A 6,800-nucleotide genomic window follows, 5' to 3' on the forward strand; every position below is an offset into this window, starting at 1 on the left:
AAGATGGGTCAGAGAAACTGCTGAGCTAAACACGTTCGAATCACACATTTTATGTGAGCTAGCCAAAATAAAAACAGAGTGGGAAGCAGGAACATATTTTATTAGGTGTAGGGCTCAGGATGTTATTATACTAGGGTTTATTAAACTTGCTGGCCTACTAGGAAAACAATATGCAGAAGGAAGTTCAGGACTACGAACTGGTTAGAAGTTTATTAATGTGACTAGTATGTGTCACTAGAAAGCTCATCATTGTAACAGTGCCAGAGAAAGATTCATCCTCATTTTGACAAGTCTTCTTTCTCTCTATTTTTTTCCTCTGTTCACTCTCCATTCCTACTCTACAGCAATATAACCAAAGTCCGAGTGTGAACATATTCTGGAATTCTCAAAACATAAAACAATATAATGGAAATTGATAATGTACAACCATACAGACAAGAAAATCCACTTCTTTTGCATAGACTTCCATGCTATTTGCTGAACAATCCAATCAATTAAAAGGTTTTCCTGGAATGGGAAATATGTACACCAAAGCAGGAAGAAATAGAAAAAGAAGAAATAGACTATTTTTTTAGTTTGGTTTTACACTTTTCTACAGTGCATTAGGGTATTATTTATATGAAATATTGCAGTTCCGTAGTTATTTGTTCTATTTTTTGTCCAGGCGTTTTGAGCTCCTTACTCACCTTTAGATGGCAATTCTGAGACTGTTTTTATTCTTTTTATGTTAAGTAGGGTAGAGGATTTTGTATGTTTTAAAAAAGTAATATAGACAACTGAAAGCTATTAAAAAAACCAACCAAAAGTAGAGTAAAGGGTTGGAGCCAAGTGACAGAAGTCATGCAAATTATGGAAAGATAATTTAACCAAATTTACAAATTAATATGCCAATATTTATGGAGATGCTTTTTGACTGGTGGCAGTCCTATCTGATTACTTCATGAAATATCACAGCCCTTTACAATAAGGATTTCATTTAAACTACATATAATTGGGACTAAGTTTAATAAATCATGATTTGAATGCCACAGAAAATATTAAGCATGTGAGCATGCACTGTATCTTCTCCTCTGACCTGGAGTTAAATAATAAAGTGATGGATTTCATCTTTAAAAAAAATCAAACTAGATTGTGTGTTTGATGCTGAGGAAGAATTTTTCCCTATCCATTTTGTCAAAAATAAATTTAGCATTTAATTTTTGACATGCTGTCCTATGCTTTTAAAACTGCATACCATATAGAATCAAAGACACAGTTCTATTCATCCAATTCCAGGCAAAAGCTGGTAAAAACATAACATCCCTATAACAGGCATTGGTTGTGTCCAAGACTTTCCAACCTATCACATGCCACAGCTGTTGCACTTGCCACTATATAAACAATAAGTGTATTATTTGATCCAGTCTGCAAATGTTAGTACTGTGTAGAAGAGGACACCCAACTTTTTGTAGACTGAGGACTGATTTTGGAACAGCATCTTAAAATAGCACCATCAAAAATGTAGTGGGTGAGGCCAGAACAAAAGCTAATTTGGATTTATTTCATCTCAAATCTCAGTAAAATTGCTATAATTACTCTCCAATCATATTTGTAACATTTTTCTTCTTTTATTATGTCAAATGTTATAATTTGCTAATAACTTTTAAAAATCCTTGGGAAGTACACCCAAAGAGGATGCAGACTGCTGAGGGTCTTGGATTATGTTTCTTTGAACATACTGAACACAATACTGGACCATCCACATTTTTATTAAATAAATTCATTGATGTTGTGGCATAACACATTGATATGATGACTTCTTTCAGGCTGCTTTTCAGATTGTAATATACCCCAATTCCTGAGTCTTGATTACGGCAATTAAGTGGAGAAATAGTAAGAAAATCCCTATATGCTTGTTGGAAGTTAAAACCCACCCTTCTCCTAGAAAAATGAAATATCCTAGGAAATATTAAAAAGGCAGAATATTTCCCCTAAAAAGAATAAAGTAGAAACTCAGAGAGGCAGAAACTCATCCCCCCCCCACCTTTGCTAATGGGCCATTAAAGCCTAGGCAAGAGTATTCTACATAATAAAACTCTACCCATCTCACCACCTGGCCTGGGAAGATTGTATCAGCCAACACTAAGGTGTAGTCCTGTGGTCCAGACAAAGCCTACAAAGTTAGTTAAACCCCCGCCCCTGGGAGTCTGACAGCCAATGGGATACATTTCTTACACAGGAACAGGAAACACTAAGGTGGGGCCCAACAGAGGTTATAAAACTAAGGGTCTCTCAGGTTCTCAGCCTTTTTCCTTCTTTCTTACTTCAGGGCATGTGATCCTGTCCACCATTAAACCATCTTTCCAAGCAGTCACCATGTTTTCAGTGTCTTTCTTCCCCACTTGGAACTGAACCCAGAAGGTTATTTCTTCCAACATGCTAATGCAAGATCAGGGTGAGAGGGAGAGAAAGAAATGGTGAGAGACTAAGAATTTGGCAAGAACCCATTTGAATGGGTTCCTTTCAAGGCTTATTATTTACATGAGAGGTGGGAAAACTTCAGGCTTTCTGGTGATGCAAAAGACTTGACTAAAAACAATTCTGCCCTTTTAATTTTAACATTAGAATGAGGGGGGAAGTGGAGGAGGGACAAGAGTTATGTTGCCACTTTTACTGATCCATGTCCTTATAATCCTTCCTCTGAGAGTATGATAAATCCTCCCTACCTTCCACCTCTCTCCGGCCTATATTATTGCATGTTTAGGATCTGCATATCCATGAGGTATATAACTCCAGGCTGAATGTGCCAAGAAAGATTACGATTATGTCGTCTTTGCATGGCATAAAATGACTTGGCTTCACTCGTCCAAAATGAATTCTCTGCAGTGTCATTGGAGATCTGGCATTTGCTTGAATAATGCAGCAGAGTGAAATCTTTGAATTTCATTACAAGAGAGGCTTGTCTGCCTGTTTGCGTTGCGTGGCTCACTGATTTCCAAAAGGTCTGATTCTGCACCACGTCCTACAAAGCGTCTGGACGGTGCTTTAGGTCAATAAAATCCCATACCACTAGACTAACAAATAGTTTCTTTCCCTGGGTCATCCGAACCGCAAATAAACACAAAGTCACTACCTTATTAAGATGTGAAAAGATGTGAAATCTCAATACCCCATTCAGATGTATAATAACATATTACAGTACAATCCATCTCTTGTGTATTATATTCAGCAAAGCGTCACAGCCAGTGTTGGATGTATATTTTGTGTATATTCGTAGATATTGTACTCTCAAATTGCAAATGGAGACGTGGGTACTCCATTTTTCTTATCTTCATTTTTAAGTGGTTTGGTTTTATTGTACTGTGAACAGTTGCTGGGGTGCATCCACAGTTTCGTTATACTTGTACAATGACAATAAAGTTCTTCTTCAAACAAGGTGGTGAAGCAGTTTTGTTTTGTACCCCCCCCCATCTTTCCTAAAACAATTTTTATGCCTCCCGCTAGGGGGCAGCCTATGCACATCTGAGCAGCAAGGAGTTCAGACATCTTAACCAATCTCTGTTTAACGAGGAATAATTATTTTAAGAGGTTAAAAAAAAAGGAATGTTGGACTTCGAGCTATTGGCAGTTGAAGAAAATATTACATTTTTATTCTTGAATGCAACGCACATTTCTCTAACTTCATATTTTATTTATCTAGGCACAATAATAGTCTATAGGATGATTATATCCTTGTTAATTTAGGATCCGTTATAATTTCAGTAGAGCTGATTAGCTAAAATATTAAAGAGGAAAATATTATTTTTGTCTTCTTATACAAAATTTTTCATTTTCGCGTTACCTGTTCTGGGTCAATCAACCTGAATGTGTAATACTTGCTTAGTGGTTTATGAAACAGAACATTTTTGTATGTAAATGTCGAGGATCCCATCCGTTGAAGCAATAATTAATGCACATAAAGGGAGTACAGTAATAAGAAAAAGTTACAAGAACTTGTATTATATTCTGAAGGAAAAAGACAACTCAGAATACCAATTTTCTAAACCCACGGAAATTGTGAGGAGTATCACAGATTTTTCATGAAGATTTCTTTCCAATAAATAAATGTGACGTGAAATTTAGGATCGTTTAAAATATTGGATCATTTAAATTTAAGAGTACAATACCACTAAAAAGTGGAAAAACCACTTGGAGAATGCGGGCATCGATCCCGCTACCTCTCGCATGCTAAGCGAGCGCTCTACCATTTGAGCTAATCCCCCTTCCTTATTTTTGCCTTTTTTTCGTAGGCAATATATAGCAATACTGAAGAACTTATCCAAACTCTTGCTAATGCCGTCTTCTCGACCCGTTCCCGAATTCAGTGAATTGTCCCAAATTTCGTTTCCTCAACTATAAAAGCAAGCAAAGGAGGGAAGAAGCCTCGTCGGAAAGCGGGATGGGGGAAACCACACTTCCCATGACTCTTCAAACAGCGCATGCGTGGCGCGGTCTTGCCAAGCGCGCCTCCGGGAGGAGAAACTCGAAGCGCTGCGGACGGCGGCGGGTTGCTCCTGAACTAGGCTCGCTTTGCATTGGGCGAGGCGGCGGCAGTTGGCGCCGTTGATTGCTCTCCTTCTCGCTCCTGGCGACCTCGGCGGAGGATGGAAGAGCGGGGAAGAGGAGGAGGAGGAGGAAAGCACGGCAGCCGGAGCAACGCGGACCCCTCGCTTCATTTGAGGTGAGCCTGAGGAGGGGGAGAGAGCCGGCGCCGGTGGAGGGTCGGTGCGGCGCTGGCGACGACGGCGGCCGCCTCCCGGGAAGAGAGCAGAGGTGGCTGCCTTCCCCGTCGGAGAGGCTCGGGGAGAAGCGTTGGTGCCGCTCCGCGGGGGCTCGGGAGGAAGCTGCCGGAGGAGGGTCGAGGGGCAGCCCCGCAGCTGCGGTCCCCGCCGGGATGGAGGTGCCTGGCCGCGCGCGCGCACGCACGAGGGGAGAGAGAGAGAGAGAGAGAGAGCGAGCGAGCGAGCAAAGCCCAGACGGGATGACCCGTTTCTTGGGTGGCGCGTGTGGAAAGGGAGCGGGGCCGGGCGGGTTGAGGGGACCGGCGGGCGGTAAGGCGGGCGGGCTGCTTTGAGGCGCTAGGAAGAGTTGGAAGGCTCTGTGTTTACGGTGAAAGGGCGTGCGGCTGAGACCCTGGTGTAGGCGGAATTGGGGGCCGTGTCTGTCTAGGAGAGGGCAGGAGGGTTGTGTGTGTGTGTGATTATGTTTGTGTATTCGTGTGTGTGTGTGTGATTAGGTATGTTTGTGTGTGTATTCGTGTGTGTGTGTGTGTTTAGCGGAGGGAGGCTGGAATTCATTTGCTGTGGGTGGCATCTGGGTCGGGGAAGGGGGTGTGCTGTGTGCCAGTGTGTGTGCACGGGGAGCAGCCGCGAGGGTTTGGGAGTCTTTGTGGGATTCTGGGCAGGTCCCGTTTGGTTTGGGCTGGGAAGACGGGAAAGTGGAGAAAGGAAATAAGTAGGAATGGTAGGTAACCCGGTGGAGATGAATATTCATGCCTAGCCTTGGGGACACCGGATGTATGGGAGAGAGAGAGGGAGAGAAACAGAGACTGAGAGGCAGAAAAAGAGAGAGGATGCGGAGGAGAGTTGCATTTCTGATCTCTTCATGAAGCTCAACTTGAGGAACTTGTATGAGTACAATAGTTAAAGTTTGTGCTATGTGTGCACGGCTGCGGGATATCTTTAGAAGAGAGAACTCCTCTTGGAGATGGGAAGTGCTGTACTGGGGTTTGTGTAGGGGAAATCAGTGAGCATCACAACGTGCTGATGTTATTCTGGAAAGAAAACACGATTCTGAGAGTTTCAGGATTTTTCGACTATAAGAGGAAGGGAAGAAGAAAGGGAATGATTTGTGTTCCTTCCAGCGACCCAGGAAATAATTTAATGGCAACACCCACGATCCTGACAAAGTTCACAGAGCCACTTCACAGACTTGTGAACACTGCTGTTCGTCATCTTTTTACAGAGACCATGAATAGCACTAAGTAATCTAAACCCCCTGCAATTATTAGATGGGCTTGGTCCAGGTGTTTGTCTTTGTGCCAATAAAAAAAATAAAGCCCTTCTCAGTATGAACACATCCATTCACACAGTGGAAACTTTAAAACAGCTCATTGTCTGTTCTCATGCTTGTGGGTTTTTTAGTTCTTCCTCTGACTAATAGTAGGCTTTGAGGTTGGTTGAATTACAAATGATTACTTGAACTTGCTATGTAACTGAACTTGCATGATGCAATTACTTTTCTTTTGTAGTAGGAGCAGCAGTATAGAAAAGATAAGCAAAAACAATTGGGCTATCTATTGTATATTTTTAAATACAGAGAGCAATTTACACTCTGTTCTAAAACAATTTCAATTGTATAAATTAATTGATTCAAAACTAAAAATGTGCATATATATATGTATATATGCATATACTTATGTATATTGAGACTAGGTTACATTCTTTTTATTGTGTTTTTGATTTGATTTATGTGTTGCCACATCATGGAAATTTAATAAGCAATGATGAATTTCTGAACTAGGAGTTATGTGAATAAAATACTAAAATATATTAAATAGTATTTAGGGAATGTTTGACATCTTTTCAATGGCTTCTTGGTTTTCTCATCCATTAGTATCAGACTTTTGAGGTACATTGGATTAGAAACCAGATAAGGATCCTGGAATTATAATGTATTGTTGTAAATTACAATAACATATTGTAACCTTGAAAGTCTACAGTTTCTTTCCTTCCCCTACTTAACCAAAGAAAGTGAAGTCACTGTAGGTTTTTTTTTTCATG

General features: G+C 40.9%; 1 non-coding gene across 1 annotated transcript; it reads right to left on the minus strand.

Annotated features, from left to right (window-relative positions):
- Window positions 1-4,168: 4,168 nt before the first annotated feature.
- Window positions 4,169-4,241, minus strand: TRNAA-AGC (transfer RNA alanine (anticodon AGC)). Its single transcript has one exon. It is a non-coding gene; the product is annotated as a tRNA-Ala (tRNA).
- Window positions 4,242-6,800: the final 2,559 nt, after the last annotated feature.

The sequence above is a fragment of the Notechis scutatus genome, chromosome 1 (assembly GCF_049901735.1).
Source record: "Notechis scutatus isolate UNSWTSFEM ecotype Mainland chromosome 1, rNotScu1.2, whole genome shotgun sequence".
NCBI classification, from domain to species: Eukaryota; Metazoa; Chordata; class Lepidosauria; order Squamata; family Elapidae; genus Notechis; species Notechis scutatus.